The sequence below is a fragment of the Eurytemora carolleeae genome, unplaced genomic scaffold (genome assembly GCF_000591075.1).
Source record: "Eurytemora carolleeae unplaced genomic scaffold, Eaff_2.0 scaffold577, whole genome shotgun sequence".
NCBI lineage: Eukaryota > Metazoa > Arthropoda > Copepoda > Calanoida > Temoridae > Eurytemora > Eurytemora carolleeae.
The window spans coordinates 10990-28087 of record NW_019396824.1 but is presented as its reverse complement, the minus strand read 5'-3'; positions in this window follow the sequence as shown (position 1 = coordinate 28087).

The following is a 17098-nucleotide window of genomic DNA, read 5'->3' as shown; positions in this document are numbered from 1 at the left end:
ATAGAGAACATATAGAGCAATATTTCATCTGTTCTCCTAGTTCTACCCTAGATACACCCAGATATACATGAATAGAGAACATATAGAGCAATATTTCATCTGTTCTCCTAGTTCTACCCTAGATACACCCAGATATATATTCATAGAGAACATATAGAGCAATATTTCATCTGTTCTCCTAGTTCTACCCTAGATACACCCAGATATATATTCATAGAGAACACATAAAGCAATATATCATCTGTTCTCCTAGTGCTACCCTAGATACACCCAGATATACATGAATAGAGAACATATAGAGCAATATTTCATCTGTTTCTCCTAGTGCTACCCTAGTACACTCTGATTTAAAATATTGCTCTATATGTTGTCATGCGTGAATATACATCAATGAAGAACCAGGGAAGAACCAAAGTAGAACCAGGGAAGAACCAGTGAAGATCCAGGGAATAACCAGCGAAGAACCAGGGAAGAACCAGGGAAGATCCAGTGAAGATCCAGGGAAGAACCAGGGAAGAACCAGGGAAGAACCAGGGAAGAACCAGGGAAGAACCAGGGAAGAACCAATGAAGAACCAGGGAAGAACCGACCGAGTTAGAACCAGGGAAAAACCAATGAAGAACCAGGGAAAAACCAGGGTAGAACCAGGAAAGAACGAAGACAACAAACGAAATATTGTTTTATCACTTCTTTATTTTCCTCTATGATATATACAGTATACACATACAGTGTGTCCCACAAAAGTTTAAAGAACATTAAATTTAAATTTGGAATAGGCATTTTAGTTGTAAAAAAGCGACCCTGAAGAAAGTGAATACTTCTTTATTTAAAAAAATATAGTTATTATATAAGCAGTTTTAATTACGTTATGTCAATTTAGTTAAGAATCACTTCATAAAAATTTTCTATCATCAATTTTTTTTTATTAAATTGTCATGTTTAATAGGACACACTGTTTATATAAGTAAATCCCTAGTTTTAGAGAACATTCAATCTACAGGGAGGGAGTGCAGAGACGCCATGAGCCTCACGAAATGGTTTCCAAGCATCTGAATTAGTAGCTGAGTATTTAAGATGATCTGGAGCTAACCCTAACTTTAGAATATTTATTACTTCTATGATATCTATTCTAACGTGTAGGGGTAGCTCCAGGTCATTTTAAATACCCGTCTACGAATACAGGGCTTGGAGACCATTTTGCTGGGCTCATGGCGGCCCTGCACCCCCTCCCTCGCTACACATGCTGCATAGTTTAATGGAGAGCAACAAACAGTTTAATATTTTACAGGTTTTAAACATCAATAAAATCAACCTGCTAACATATATATAGAGGTAAATAATGCTAAACCAAAACTTACAGGGCGGGGTTTGTAAACTTAATGTTCTCCCCCCTTGCTAGTAAAAGAACTGAACCACTGCCTCAAACTCTAATTTACTAATATCGAAATCTATGCAACCTGATGATGAGGATTTTTATGTTTTAAACTTTGAATGTCTGATCTAGTAGAAATTAAAAAAATATATTTTAAGACCAGTGTTTATGTCTTTTCCCCCTCCCCCCCCCAAAAAAATTTTACTGTATAGTTGATCGTTGAATAAATTTTCCATTTTTAACAAATCCTAAAAATTCTAGTACTTTCCGGTTTAATAGAAGAAAACGCCTAGTTCACTGAATCTGCTTGATCTGTATATATAAGGGGGTCGGATACGGTTCAAAATATTGTATAATTCAGGGGTCAACTTAACAGGATAATATTGATGAGAAAAGACTTAAACGTTTCATAGAGAAGTATCGTATAATACTTTATAATATTCAGTTTATAAGGTTAGACTTGTTTTCTAATTTTGTCATTACATAGCATAATTTTATTAACGATATTGTTAGTTACCATTGAATCACTGTATCCAGACTATAGGATTATATCCCGTGAGCGTCTGATAATTGTATTTTTTAATTATATATTAGTTAGAATTTTTACTTTAAATTGATAATTCTAATGTTCTGTATTATTCAGTATGAAATCACATGTTTTAGTAGTTTGGGATCAATGTAAATGTAGATTTGGAAATTTATTAATTATTAATTTATATATAAATTTGGCTTGTCTGTCTGTCTGTTTGTTTGTATCCAATAAACGTCTAAACAGCTGAACCGATGGGGCCCAAATTTTTTGTGGGACATCAAGTGACCACAGGGAAGGTTTATGAATGATAAAAATAAAAAATGTGCTTTAAAGGTTTTTAATTTTCTAAAAAAAAAAAAATTCTTGAAAATCCGCAATTTTTTTTTAAAAGTTAGTATAACTTTTTTCTTCTTTAATTTAAAATGTAAACAAAAAGAACATGTTCACAATTTAAATAGAAGAAGCCTAGTTATAATATAAATTAGGAATTAAATCAATTATCAAGGCAAACAACAAATTTCTTGAAAACCAAAATCATTTTAGACAGTGTATGCAACTGACAAAAGAACTATAAAGCGAACGATTAAAATCAAGTATAAAATATGAATGTTTATTAAAAGTAAATACGCAAAAAAGATACAGTGATAAAGGATTGAAATCAACTATCGGAGAGTAAACTTTAACGAGATAATGGAGAGGTATCGTATATATATATAAATCCAGACACTCCTTGTTACTTGTGTTGACTAATAATTAGTTGTTTACTTGTTTTCTACAACTATTAATTATAAATTTATTAAGGCAATTATGATCAATTAAACTATCTAGTACAACTAATGCATTGCATTTGCGTGCACTGTAACTTTTTGTAGCTGAACATATTATTTATTGCGTTATTTTCATCACATAAATAACAATTTGTTTTAAACTGAACATAACGTTCATTTGTTGAAATTTCTTGCGTTTTTCTGGATGTTACGACTTTTTAATAAACTAATAAATTACTTTTAATGATGTTATCACTCCAAAAAGAAGCTTAAATTTCCATTCAACCTTTTCAGTGTCTAGCCCTACTCTGACAGAAGTTATAAATACATGGGTGGTACCTGTCCTACATAACCTGACGACTGTGTGAGGTAATGCCCTACACAACCTGACAACTGTGTGAGGTAATGTCCTAAACCTGACAACTGTGTAAGGTAATGTCCTACACAACCTGACAACTGTGTGAGGTAATGTCCTACATAACCTGACAACTGTGTGAGGTAATGTCCTAAACCTGACCACTGTGTAAGGTAATGTTCTACACAACCTGACAACTGTGTGAGGTAATGTCCTAAATAACCTGACAACTGTGTGAGGTAATGCCCTACACAACCTGACAACTGTGTTAGGTAATGTCCTACACAACCTGACAACTGTGTGAGGTAATGTACTAAACCTGACAACTGTGTGAGGTAATGTCCTACACAACCTGACAACTGTGTGAGGTAATGTACTAAACCTGACAACTGTGTGAGGTAATGTCCTACACAACCTGTACATTTGTACCTAGAAACATACATAAAACAACATATAAGTAAAGTACATAATAATTATAACTATAAATGAAAATATTAATTAAGAAATTGTTGTAAAATTATAGTTTGTTGCAAGTGTTCATTCCTTTAATAAAAAACACAGGTAAAACTAAGGATAACAAAAAATTGCAAAATTTAAATTAGATTGCATGCTTAAATAATCGTGTTTAGATGAAATTTAGTTATGAAATCAGGTATATCTGAATTTACTTAACCAGAACATCCCCGCCCCCCTCCCTTCCCCTTCCCATTCTCCCGTCCTACCCTCTTCATCCCTCACTCTACCTCTACCCTCTTCATCCCTCCCTACCCTACCGGATGAATAATTCAATTCAATGGTTGAATGAACGTTTAATGTAAATTCCATTCATACACTAAGTTAATGTAGTGGAGTGTAGAGAATATTTTAGAAACTTAACCCTAGGTGTCTCTCTTTTCCCTAACAATAATATCCATTTTAGAGGGAAAGAAGTTGATTTAGCTGTAAGTCTTAGTCCTATAGCTTAGTTAATAAAAAAGACATTAACCATTTCTGAATTTTTTTAAACACTGACCCGCCGTTTGACCATTCCCCACCCTACCCTATGCATCAAAAAAAATATTTTAAGCAAAATTTGTTCACAACAATGATGTTGAAAAAGTGAAGAAGTGAAAAAGTGAAGAACGATAAGTTCTAATGTAAGCCATTTAGATATTCAGAATAAACCACAGGGGGTGGAAAAACACCCCCCCCCCCGCCGTGATAGGGTTTAACAGCAAACAAATATCTTAATTTCATTGGGATATACCATGTATTTTCAACGAGGTGTTTTCTACAACTTACTGTTTTGATGTCACATTTTTAGATCGATAAATGAACAAATAAAATAAAACTTTTTTTTACCCCCTATTGTGAAAATTACCCCCTCCCCATTTTCCCTATTAATTGTATTGCAATAAATAGAGTTTAACCCAGCATCCCTTTGCAAACAAAAGTTTGAAAAACCTCAATCCCTTTTTTTGTAAAGAAGAGCATTGCTCTTCCCTTGGATTAAAATCCTCCTCTGGAACTTTAAAGCCAGGACATTACCCTTATTGTTTTATCCCCGAAAGGAAATATCAAATAAATATAGAATGTAATAAGATTGCCCCCAGGCAAATATTAGAAAATCAATTCTTTAAAAACGATTTAAAAGAGCCCTTGACTTTAAGCAATTCATTAAAGGTTATGATTGTCAGTATAGAATGTTAACATATACATTAACATTAACATTAATGTTAAACAATTCATTAAAGTTTATTAATGTTAGTATAATGTTAACATATACATTAACAATAACATATGTTAGTATTAACATTAATTAAATTAAGAAATAACATCAATTGTCTCATATGGAGAGCCTCTATTGTGTAGCCATAGCTGGTTTGTTTATACAATACAATTTTACAAAATGTCAAGGGCGGATTTTAGTCAGGTGTAAAATATTGGCGAGGACTTTTTTTTTACCCCCCCCCCCCCTCCTCTTGTTAGAAGTTTCCACCCCCTGAATACTTCAATTTACACCTCTCTTGTTCGGCAAACGGCTGAACTAAATGGGCTTAAATTTTTTTGAGGGAACCCATATGGATGCCCGGTGAATAACATAGGCCAAAAAATGACTTTTTTCTAGATGGAAATTTTTTTCTTCAAAAAAATATTTTTTCAAAATTAGATTTTTTTATCTCACGGCCTTTCCGGTCAGTTCTATTTACCTGTATACATAAATTAGTAATATATGAAACGTTGAGTTATACGGACGTGTAGAGAGCCTTGAGTTTTGGCTAGAGATTGGCTAGAGATAGAGTCAGTGAGACTAGAATTAGACTAAGAGTAGAGTAATCTCGAAACCTATATTTATTACAGGTAAACCTTACACACACTTTTTTGATACAGACACACAACATGACTAAACTCAAGGAAATTGCAGAAAAATGTTGTCAATTATAATTAAGCTTGAATAACTTCTAGTTTATTGTAAACTTCAATCAAATTATATTCTTATTTGCATGAAAATTTGGCTTATAGATGTTGACTTAAATATGTAAATAATATACTACATGTATATAAAACTTATTTTTAAGTAAACAATTAACAATAAACAAATGTACTCTCCTAGACTGTACAAATACCGAAATTCGTGTGTTACCTACAGTACACACCTTCGGTTCGGTAAACTTTACACAACTCTTCTGGTACAGACACACACACGTGACGTTCCCGCCCCCTGAAATATCACCCTTCACTGAAATCCACTATTTCTATAGCCAACGTTCTGCAAACTAAAGACTTAGTAGATATATTATAGTAAAGATAGATTGCTCTCCATAAAAATTGTCAGACTACAAGACAGACAAGCATCGGACTACATCTTGGTGATAAACCTTCAAGTGCTTAATATCACGCATTTCTGCGTTATTACTCATGTTAAAATACTAAATTCAATATTATTCTATTTTTAAACTTACATTTCGAAACTAAATAAACAGTCGAAACATGAACATTTATATATTAAAATAACATCAGTGTATTTTGCTCAAAGAATAGTACAGAAACTTTAAAAAAGAGACACCTAGCTGTAGTTTTTTGAACTGTAGAGACATGCGTGTAGATGGTTTACCCTGAACCGTGCCCCCAACTATTCAGTGATAACCAGAAACTAGTCTAAGTTGTAACAGGTTGGCTTCAGGTAGGCACTAAGCAGGTTTACTATACATACCGTAGGCAGCAGGGAGGCGGAGTGGTTGGGAGGCGGGGGGAGGGGACTGTATCGAGAAAAAATCCAGTTTTGCCAAAATACCAGAAATTAACGGAATGAACACTTTTTACATTTTTGCGCACTAAATGAAAAGAATATAATTTGTTTTGTTTAGTAGTCTGGCTTTTAATCAAAAAGTTCAGAATATCATCTCCGAAAAAATAAAGATATTCATCGATACAAAACTTTTGGCATTGTTATTTGAGGCAAAACATTGTCAATTATTTTTTGAAGACATTTTAGAAAAGCTTAAAATTAAAAAGAATTTGTCATTTCAAAATGATTGTTATGTGTATAAAGAATAAAAAAGATTAAGGGAAAGATACTCAATTTAAAAAATTTGTGGAAAAAAGCTTTTGAAACAATAGCATTATACTTACCTTACTTACTTACCACCCCCCCCCCCTCCCATGGAATTTGAAATATAATCAAATAAAATATCAAAGAATATCTTAGGAAATATATCCTAAGAATTTTTAAATAAAGATAGAAAAAAATCATAAAAAAGAGATGGATAGATTCATTTATATAACTATTTATAACCCTACTGGTTGAAGGGAAGCGAGGCATAAAGTATTTGAGCCATGTTATTGGCGAAAATACTTTACAAGCCCCCTTCAGGAAGTAAGGTTTTAGATAATTTTATGCCCCCTGGAAAGAAAGAAATATGAATTCAAATGTTAACAAATAAATACACAAAAATGGCACGTCAATAACATCTAATATAAAGTTAAATCTTTTAAAAAAGACATATTAAAGAAAATACCAAATATTAATGCTGGAAGATGAGCATTCAAAAGAATACGGGAACTTCAAAGCAAAAATGCGCAAATATTGAAAGGTGTACTCAGCTGGGGTGATATTTTGCTTTTAAACCCATAAGAAAATAGTGAAAATTTTACCCCAGCTCAGCTGGGTATATAAACTGTATGGGTTTCAGGATATGTTCACCATAGATTAAAAAGAGGCCATCCAGTGCATAAAAGAATGTATAGATTGATAGAGTAGGCAAAAATAAAAATACGATTAAGGAAAAAATATTTAATTTCAGAAAAGATATTATGAAAATAGCTAGTACATACCACCGCCGCCATTTTCCTCTCCCCCTGCATTTGAAAATGAATTCAAACATCTTACTTAAGTAAATCTTAAGATTAAAAGTTTGACATAAACAAATATAGATTGATATATTGATAACAATAAATAGGATAAGGCGATGATAGATTGATAGATATTAAGTACAGGGTGTCCCAATAAACATTGGAATAAGTTGACGATTTATATCGTCTTTGTTCCAAGCGGGACTATTTCGTAAATATGAATGTTTTCACATTTAAAACCGAAAACTACATAATCTCGGGATTTCAAAAAAAAATTTCACCTTATAAATTGACGGAGATATTAGGAAAGGAATTGAGTTTTTATCAAAATTTTAAATTTTCTAATTCCTATATCTTTGCAGCTTAAAGGTGTAAACCTATGATTTTTCAAACTTAGATTATTTTATCTGAAAGAAATTGTAGTGTGAAATATTAAAGGTCTACAAAATCAATTTGCAAAGAAAAAGGGGTTAGAAAATATGAGTTTGTGACAAAGACTAAATTCCTTTGTCCAGATTCCAGATTATTAAAAATCAACAAAACTGTTCAAATGTTTAATATCTTTTTTAAAAGATACAAAGAATGTAGACCTCATATTGGAAAGTACTTTATAGGCCATTTATCAATTATCGGAAATCAAAGACGATATTCAAGGCGTCTCTCCATTCCCATGTATATAGGGACACCCTGCATATACCTAATTACAGTTATAGAATAACGCTACATTATTTTGTATTTTTCAGAAGTACTTAATTGTGTTTTAATCAAACAGTTTTATGGTATTTAAATAAAAAAGTATTATAGTGAAGAATCAATTTACAGAGAAAGTCTGTTAAAATTGCGTAATTTAATAGAAATATTCCTTTGTATGAATATGTTTATTTCTCATAGTAAATTGAACCCTTGGAGGAAGATATATAAGAAGGTAATGATATATTTTCTAATGAGTAGGCTTGCATCATAAATAGTTTTAGCACGATATGTTTAGCAAGAAACCATCTTTTACAATTATCAAACACAGATCAGCTCAAATTCAAATCAATTCCATGGTTAACATCCTCAATTTAAAACCTTTAAAGGGGCAATAAGCGTAATTATATAAGTGACTTTTTATTGAAATAAGGGCCTTTATGATTCACAAGGGACACTATTTTGTCTACCCATAAACCCAATACAATACTAACAGTCATGGGTTTTGTACAAAATTGACTTTCGGATTCATGCAGATGAGACAAGGAAGGAAATTCTCAGAATTTAACATTTTTACAAAAAGAGGTGCATATGAATCTACGTTGACAGTTCTTTAATTTAAAATCATTTATATCTGTATAAATCAAATTGTTCCTTTTAACCGTTTAGTTTAGTTAAAAATGATTTTCCTTAAAAAATAGGATGATAGTCAGCAAAACTATTTGTAATTTTTTTTGGCATTTCCTTAACCAGTTTTTCTAAAAGATGTGTTTTTATTTGGATAATTTACATACTGTTTTCAATTCAATTTCTTCTGAAGATTTCACATATTCACCAGGAATTCTTTCATGAATTCTTGACTCTAATTCATGATTTAAATTCATTTAAAGATTAAATCGGTCAACGTCGTGTCAACCTTTTTGTGCTTCTTGTAGCATAGTATACTTGGGAAATGAATGGATTAGATTTCAGTAGAATTGAAATGAGATTCAACCAATTGAGTTTTTGCCACCCCCCCTCATATAGCCCCCCCCCCAACTCCATCTACTGACTCCCCACCCCTTTAATTCTTTCCATGATAAGCTTTCAACTATTATGATTATAAATTTAAATTTACATCTCAATCATTTTCTTTAATTGTTTTAACAAAATTCAATTTTCTATTCAATTTACCTTATTATAATACTATTCTGACCTTTTAATGTGTCAAGCAGAAGCTATAGTTTCAGTAGAAGTAAATATTTCCATTTAGTGTATAGCTCCGAAATAAGGATTTATCTCTAATTGAATGATGAGATAGATAGAAAGATGTATATTATCGCTATTCAATTTCTATTGGTTCAGAATAGACACCAAACACATGACTGAACCGTGATTGGATCAGGCGCTAATGGACTCGGCATACAAGAGTGCAGAAGCTATGCATGTTTTGAAAGGTCTACAACATTATAGGTTGCAAAGATATATAAGACTAAACCATCCATTGTAATCCTTAGTATCACGAGATACAAACACTCAAGCCAATTATACAAGGTAGATACCACTTTTTTCAAGAATTAATTAATTGTGAAGAAAATAAGAAATAATTATTAAAATGTGACCAGTTAGTAGGAAAACATGGATGTTTACAGACAACGTTCAAAATAGTTTTGTCCGTTTTAGAACAAATATTATTACGATGTCCGAAAAGCGATTATTTATAAAAATAAAATAGAATGAGGGGGCAGCCCATAAGAAAATAGTGAAAATTTTACCCCAGCTCAGCTGGGTATATAAACTGTATGGGTTTCAGGATATGTTCACCATAGATTAAAAAGAGGCCTTTTGAACCTGATATCAATCATATAAGCGGGGTGTGCGCAGAATTGACCGCGTTTTATTTTAGTGTGAACACAGAATTTAACGTGGCTTTGACACTTCAAGAGTTTCAATATTTCATTTCGTCCAATATTTGTTGTTACTTATTAAATTATCAACGAAAAGATTCATGCGCAAATTTTAAATATTCAGCAAATTTTAGCAAATATTACAATTTATGTAATCGTTAGTTCTCAACAAAGAAAATCCGCAAAATTACACAATCTTTTTGAATTAAAATTTTACATTTAAAAAGTTACAAATACAGTTTAAATTTACAAGAATTTGAATTAAAATGTCCTTGAAGCTAAAAGTTACCAAGCATTTAAGAATGGTTGGCATGAATGCCAGTGGTTTAATTCAAGTGTTTTATTGCTAAAACACTCTGGTATGTCTTTACCCCCTTATCATTCATATCTGTCAACAGTCATTTGTCACACTACCCACATATATAGATATACTTCCTACCAAGGATACTATATAAAGGATTAAATCTATACCAAGGATAGAAAAAAAGGATAGACTCCAAGGATCTTTTTAAATGATTTTGTTTTTACCAAGAAATCAATAAAAAAGATAAACTCCATGATTCTTATTAAATGATTTAGTTTTTACCAAGAAACCAATAAAAAGGATAATTACCAAGAAACCAATAAAAAGGATAAACTATAAGGATCTTTTTAAATGATTTAGTTTTTACCAAGAAACCAATAAAAAGGAAAACTCCATGATTCTTATTAAATGATATTTTTTTACCAAGAAATAATAAAATGGATTTATTTCCTACCCAAAATCCTTTATTAAGGATTTAAAACCTGCCAAAGATAGTATCTAAAGGATTTAATCCTTCAAAGGATAGTTTATAAAGGATTTAAACCCTACTAAGGATGGTACGGTGATAACCAGAAAACTCTGAAATAGGAAGACGACTTTAAAGCAAAACTTATGTGTATTTTAGATTGTTACAAAGAAAAAAGTTTTATCAGACACTTAAATCACTGATTAAGTGAAATGGGTCTGTTTTCACTGTGCACTTGGTGTGTCCCATGCTCATTGTTCTATTTAAAGTCATAACTAGAGTTTGAAAGTCGTCTTCTTATTACAGAGTTTTCTGGTTATGACTGTATATAAAGGATTTAATCCTACCAAGAATAGTATATAAAGAATTTAATCCTTCCAAGGATAGTATATAAAGGATTTAATCCTACCAAGAATAGTATATAAAAGATTTAATCCCTACCAAGGATAGTATAAAAAGGATCCTACTAAGGATAGGATATAAAGGATTTAATCCTGCCAAGGATAGTATATAAAGGATTTAATCCCTACCAAGGATAGTATATAAAGGATTTAATCCTACCAAGGATAGTATATAAAGGATTTAATCCTACCAAGGATAGTGTATAAAGGATTTAATCCTACCAAGGATAGTGTATAAAGGATTCAAACCTACCAAGGATAGTATATAAAGGGTTTAATCCTACCAAGGATGTAAAGTAACATATCCCTTCCATTGTTTTAATTTAGAACATCACTGTAAAAATGACTGAAATCTCGTAAAACTTCAGATGGCGTCAAACATATCCCCCCCCCCTCCCTCCTTAGCCACCTAATAGGGTTAAGCGAAGAAATTCATATCATGCAATAGTTCATCCTTGCAGTTTTTGATGAATTGAAATGCATGACTTCTCTGCATGACATTATTAAACCACACTCAACCTTCAAATACTTTGTGGTCAACATTCATGGTTAGTTTCTTCTTTTTATATTTGGTATTACCCTTCAGTGTACTGAGGGGAGGAAGGCCAACCACAAGATTTCTCGTCCGCGCCACATTCTCCAAATCTTCTCGTCTGAGCCACCTCGAAATCCTCGTCCTTCCAATATTGGGTATCTTTTGCAGAATTTTAAAACTAAGTTTAACACCTTTTTCAAAAAAGTAAAACTTGTACTGTCATATACGCAAACTTTTCTGGTTTATATATTGAAAAGCGTTTTATATATCCTTTTTCTCTATTGATTTGCTTTAACAAAAGAAATACAGGTTCTTGCTTCAACTCAAATGTTCTAATTCCTATATCTTTGGAACCTAACCTACCTATTTTGATTTAACAGAATTTATAGTTTGAAATATCAAAGGTCTACGACATTGGGTTGCAAAGGTAAAGGAGTTAGAAGATTAAAGTTTGAAATATCAAAGGTCTACGACATTGGGTTGCAAAGGTATAGGAGTTAGAAAATTAAAGATTGTGGCAAGAACTCCCTTTCCTTTGTTCAACCATAAACAAAGGAACTGAGTCTTTGCCACAAACTCCGATTTTTCATCCCTATATCTTTGCAACCCAATGTCGTAGCCCTTTAATATTTCAAACTATAAATTCTGTTAGATCAAGTAGTCAAGTTTGAAAAATCAAAGGTTTGCAGGATCAGGTTGCTGAGATACGGATTGTTTGTCGGAAAGTCTCAATTCCTTTAAATTAGGGTATGAAGTTTACAACCGAGAAGGTCATTAATGGTTTGTTTTTGGTTTAAACACTATATTCACAGTATATCATTAACAAGCTTTTTTCCTTCTTTGAAAACATATACCACAAGGTTTTATGCCTTCATGTCAACACTCGTCATGCAATTAAAGGGAATGTCATTGGAATTCAAGTGATTCCATGTGAAGATGCCAAAATTATATAATTACTCTAGAAACCTATATTTGAGAAAGAATATGGAAGATATGATCCTTTATGCAAAGATGGCTAGGCCTGATTTACAACGGTACCCGTAAAAGCGTTGTCTGATGAATGAATTAAATATCAATGTTTATTATTTTTAGGTTATTTTCAATTGATGCTTTTGTACAAGAGTGACTTGCACTTTGAATATATGAATCTTTAAAAACAATCACTTTTAAGCCAATATAGACGATACTGTCTGCCTCATTATTAATCAGATTAAGGTTTCTAATTGTGAATTACATTACCATCATTGCAAGAATTAGTTTAAGATAATTGAAATTATGTCTGCATTCCCTATAAAGTTAATTTTTTAGAACGAAGATAAACTCATTATTAATTATAGGACAATGTGTTATAAACCGAATTGCTATTCATGTAAAACTAATTAGATATGTTTTAATATGCTTTGATATTTGTTGTGTACATGTCAGAAAATTACTTTAAACTCTAGTTATTCGAATTAGTGTATAAACTATTTTGCAAATGATAAATTTGCACCCTGATCTCTAATCGTTCTCCTTAAATCTATTTAATTGAAATATTTTGTTATTATTACTAAAATTAGGTGGAAAAAATAATCAAAACAGCCAAGAGCTATTTTCCACCTAATTGCTTTATACTTGTACTGTTAATATAATCATCAATTTTGTGATTGTAAACTCTATCTGTATACAGATACATTTATTTTAGCAATAAACTTTATCTTATCTTATCTTATCTTATCTCATCTCTTTCATTCAAAAGTTCCCAGCTCTGTTTATTCTATTCAGCACAGTAAGAACCAGAAAACGGTGAAAGAGGAAGACGACATCCAAGTAATAATTAAGTATATCTGATATTGGTATTACGCAAATTGTCTTATTAATAAAATATTTAATCACTTATATCTTCAAATGGGTCTGTTTACATTGCACTTGTTAATTGGACTACTTATTGAGTATAAAAGTCGTTTCCTATTTTAGAGTTATCTGGTTCTTAATGTATAAGTTTATGCATTTTGTTCCAAGTGATCAAACTAAATCAGTGTTGATGGTTTCATGACTGTAAATATTAGTATATAGAACTAGTGGGTGAATACTAATCTATTTATAATGGTTGTTATTAGTTCAACAGAGAGATACTAGACAGGGGAGTATATAGGAATTTATAAAAGAGAGAGGAGTGCTGAATTTTACATTCTGAAAATCAAAGTTTTGCCCACAATCTACACAGACTGCTTATCTCCTTTCACAGAATGGGCTACGTAGGTCTAAGTTGACCCAGCACGACATGATACGTTTTTACGATAGGTTTTTAGAGTGCCATCTCACGGCCACTTGTTGAATATATTACCCATTCAGGGGTTAAGTTTTACAACTTTTAAAGAAATACTCCAATTTTAAACATGAAACATAACATTTTTATTTTTTTTGAAGATTTTGTGTTTCGTATCCAAAGGATCCTTAAATATGTTAATATGTAAAGATGTTTGCTGATTGGCAGTGTACAGTACTTGTATACAATAGAACATGCTGTGGAAAATATCGAATATTTTAGCTGATAATCGATCTCTGTAACTCTCTTATCTCTGGTTTTGCCCTTTCCAATGGGTCTAAGTCCTGATACCCCCCCCTCCTCCTGTGCACGCTCCTAAATAAAGTTTTGTTAGATTTAAAAGTACAGTTTACGATACTATATATAAAGAACGAGGGGAGGATTCACTTTCGAATTGTACAAAAAAACTAAAAATCTAAAAAAGCATCTAACATTTTTCACTCAAGCACATAGACTTCTCATGAATTTTCCATCTTTAGGGGGGGGGGGGGGGGTGTTTAATAAAGTTAGAGAGCAACCCCGAAGCCCTTCTCTGGGGAAGAGGTATACAATATACATATACTTAGGTGTTTTTATACGGCATCTATATATGTTTTCAAAACAATATGCCATTTTGTACGTACATGATCATACAAATACTCTATATACCATCGGGATGGATCCAATTAAAAAAAATCACGCGAATGTTTGCATTTCTAATCAGCAGTAATGCAACCAAATAAATTTGTTTCAATTAATTGGGCTTAAACTCGAAACTAGAGGAACTAGGAGGTGACAAAGTAGTACCAGCAATTTCGCGTAAAGGATTTAAGTCTTTGCCAGAAACTAATATTCTATAATTCCTTTATCTTTGCAACCCGTTGGTGTAAACCTTTTATATTTCAAACCAAGACTATTAGACACTTCATAATTCATGGTTTGAAATAACAATGGTCTACGACATTGGATTGCAAAGATATAGGGATTAGAAAATCAAATTTTTAAGGCAAAGACTCAAATTGACCTATTGGATATATTTAGATTGAAATAGTATCTTCTTCTATATATAAAACAAGACATTCGTATATATGTTCCCTATAGCTGACAAACGGCTGAACCGTATGGCTAAAACTTTTTGTGGACACTTATGGGTAGCTTGCAGGTGACAAAGGCTAAAAAAATTCCCTTTTTTTTCTTCATGCAACGCCGGGCCATTTAAGCTATTTTATATATTTAGATTGGAATGGGACGAATATTTTATATATTTAGATTGGAATGGGACGAGTATTTTATATATTTAGATTGGAATGGGACGAGAATTTTATATATGTAGATTGGAATGGGACGAGTATTTTATATATTCAGATTGGAATGGGACGAGTATTTTATATATTTAGATTGGAATGGGACGACTATTTTATATATTTAGATTGGAATGGGACGAGTATTTTAAATATTTGGATTGGAATGGGACGAGTATTTTATATATTTAGATTGGAATGGTACGAATATTTTATATATTTGGATTGGAATGGGACGAGTATATTATATCTTATATGGGACGAGTACAAAAAAAAATATTTTCTTTGAATGAGACAGTGGCTAAAAAGGCGAGGAAGTAGCATATATATATATATGTGAAACCTATGATTCAGAGAAAGTTTTAAAAACATATGCTATTTTGGTGAAATGTGAAGAAAGTCGGTTCAATATTTGAAATCTAGAATGATGTAGAACCATGTCTAATTAACAATGATTCTCGCCTTCCTTCGCTCTTCAATTTAACAAAGAATGTATTTCGCAAATCAACATCTTTTGTAGATAGTTGGATTTCAAGGNAGGGTGCTTAAAAGGACTATTTGCATAATTTAAATCGGACATGCTAGCTCTTTAAATGTATGGTCCCTTTAAGTATAAAAAAGATTAAGCTTTAAACCATGAACATACTCCATGCAGCCGATCTATAAGCATCACAGTAATAGGATTAAACACATCCAAATGTTGTTGTATTTGTTCACAATTCAAATACTAGGTCTTTTAGATTTATCAAATTATACAAAAAATAATTTTATGTTTTTCCTTGACCAAATATTAGTTAATTCACATTGAGAACAAACTATAATGTATACATCCAATAAAAATAAATTCAAAAGCAAAAATTGGCTTAGTTTGATAGGTTGTTTACTGTTTAACTCTGGTGCCATCATGATAAACAGATTTGGTAATTCGTTTATCAAATGCTTCTGCCTTAGGTTTTTTTATATTTTCTACAAAATCGACCCATAATTATTAAAATCGACCCATAATTGTTAAAATTATGTCCTTTTCAGGCTAAAAATAGGAAAAAATTATTTTTATCTTTGCCTCTCATTTAAAAACCCATTAAGATACATGGTGATCAAAATGGTAAAGGAATTGAGTCTTTGCCACAAACTCAGATTTTCTGAACCTTACATCTTCACAACCATGAATGTCGTAGAACCTTAATATTTCTGTTGGATCAAATAATCTAAGTTTGAAATATCAAAGGTTTACACCGGCATGTTGCAGAGATATAGGGTTTAGATTTTGGCAACGACTCCATTCATTTAATTATCATGGCTTTAAGATAATTTATAAACGTTTGGAAAGTTCTAGCACTAAAGCTGACTGTGGGAGTAGCTGAAATGTGCTTTTTGAACATATTTCTATTTGCGCATAAAAGTAGATATTTATATATTACAAATCAACCCAATTTTTGCTCTTTCATTTCTATTTCATGATGTACATGTCAGATTTTGTTCTCAATGTGAATTAATTACATGTTGTAAGTTAGAAATTATTGTTAGATTAATTGCAAACCTTGGTTTCAATATGCCATTTCTTGCTTGGGTAGTGAGCAGTGACCACGACATGTGCGGATATACATTGCGGATTTTTGGAAGTTTTTGCGTAGTTCTCAGTTGATAATGGTTGTATTGTAAAACTGAACCATTTCTCAAATATGACAAATATTCAAATGTTGGTGGTTTTGCGCACGGACATTTTGGAATGCCGCGCTATCGTGGAATGCAAGGGCATAAATCGAACATTTTTTATTATAATGAATATATTTAACTTTAAAAACTAATTTTAGAAAAACTGTTTACCAAAGGTGGGCTTTCTAGTTAAAAATAATAGATACAAAAAGTT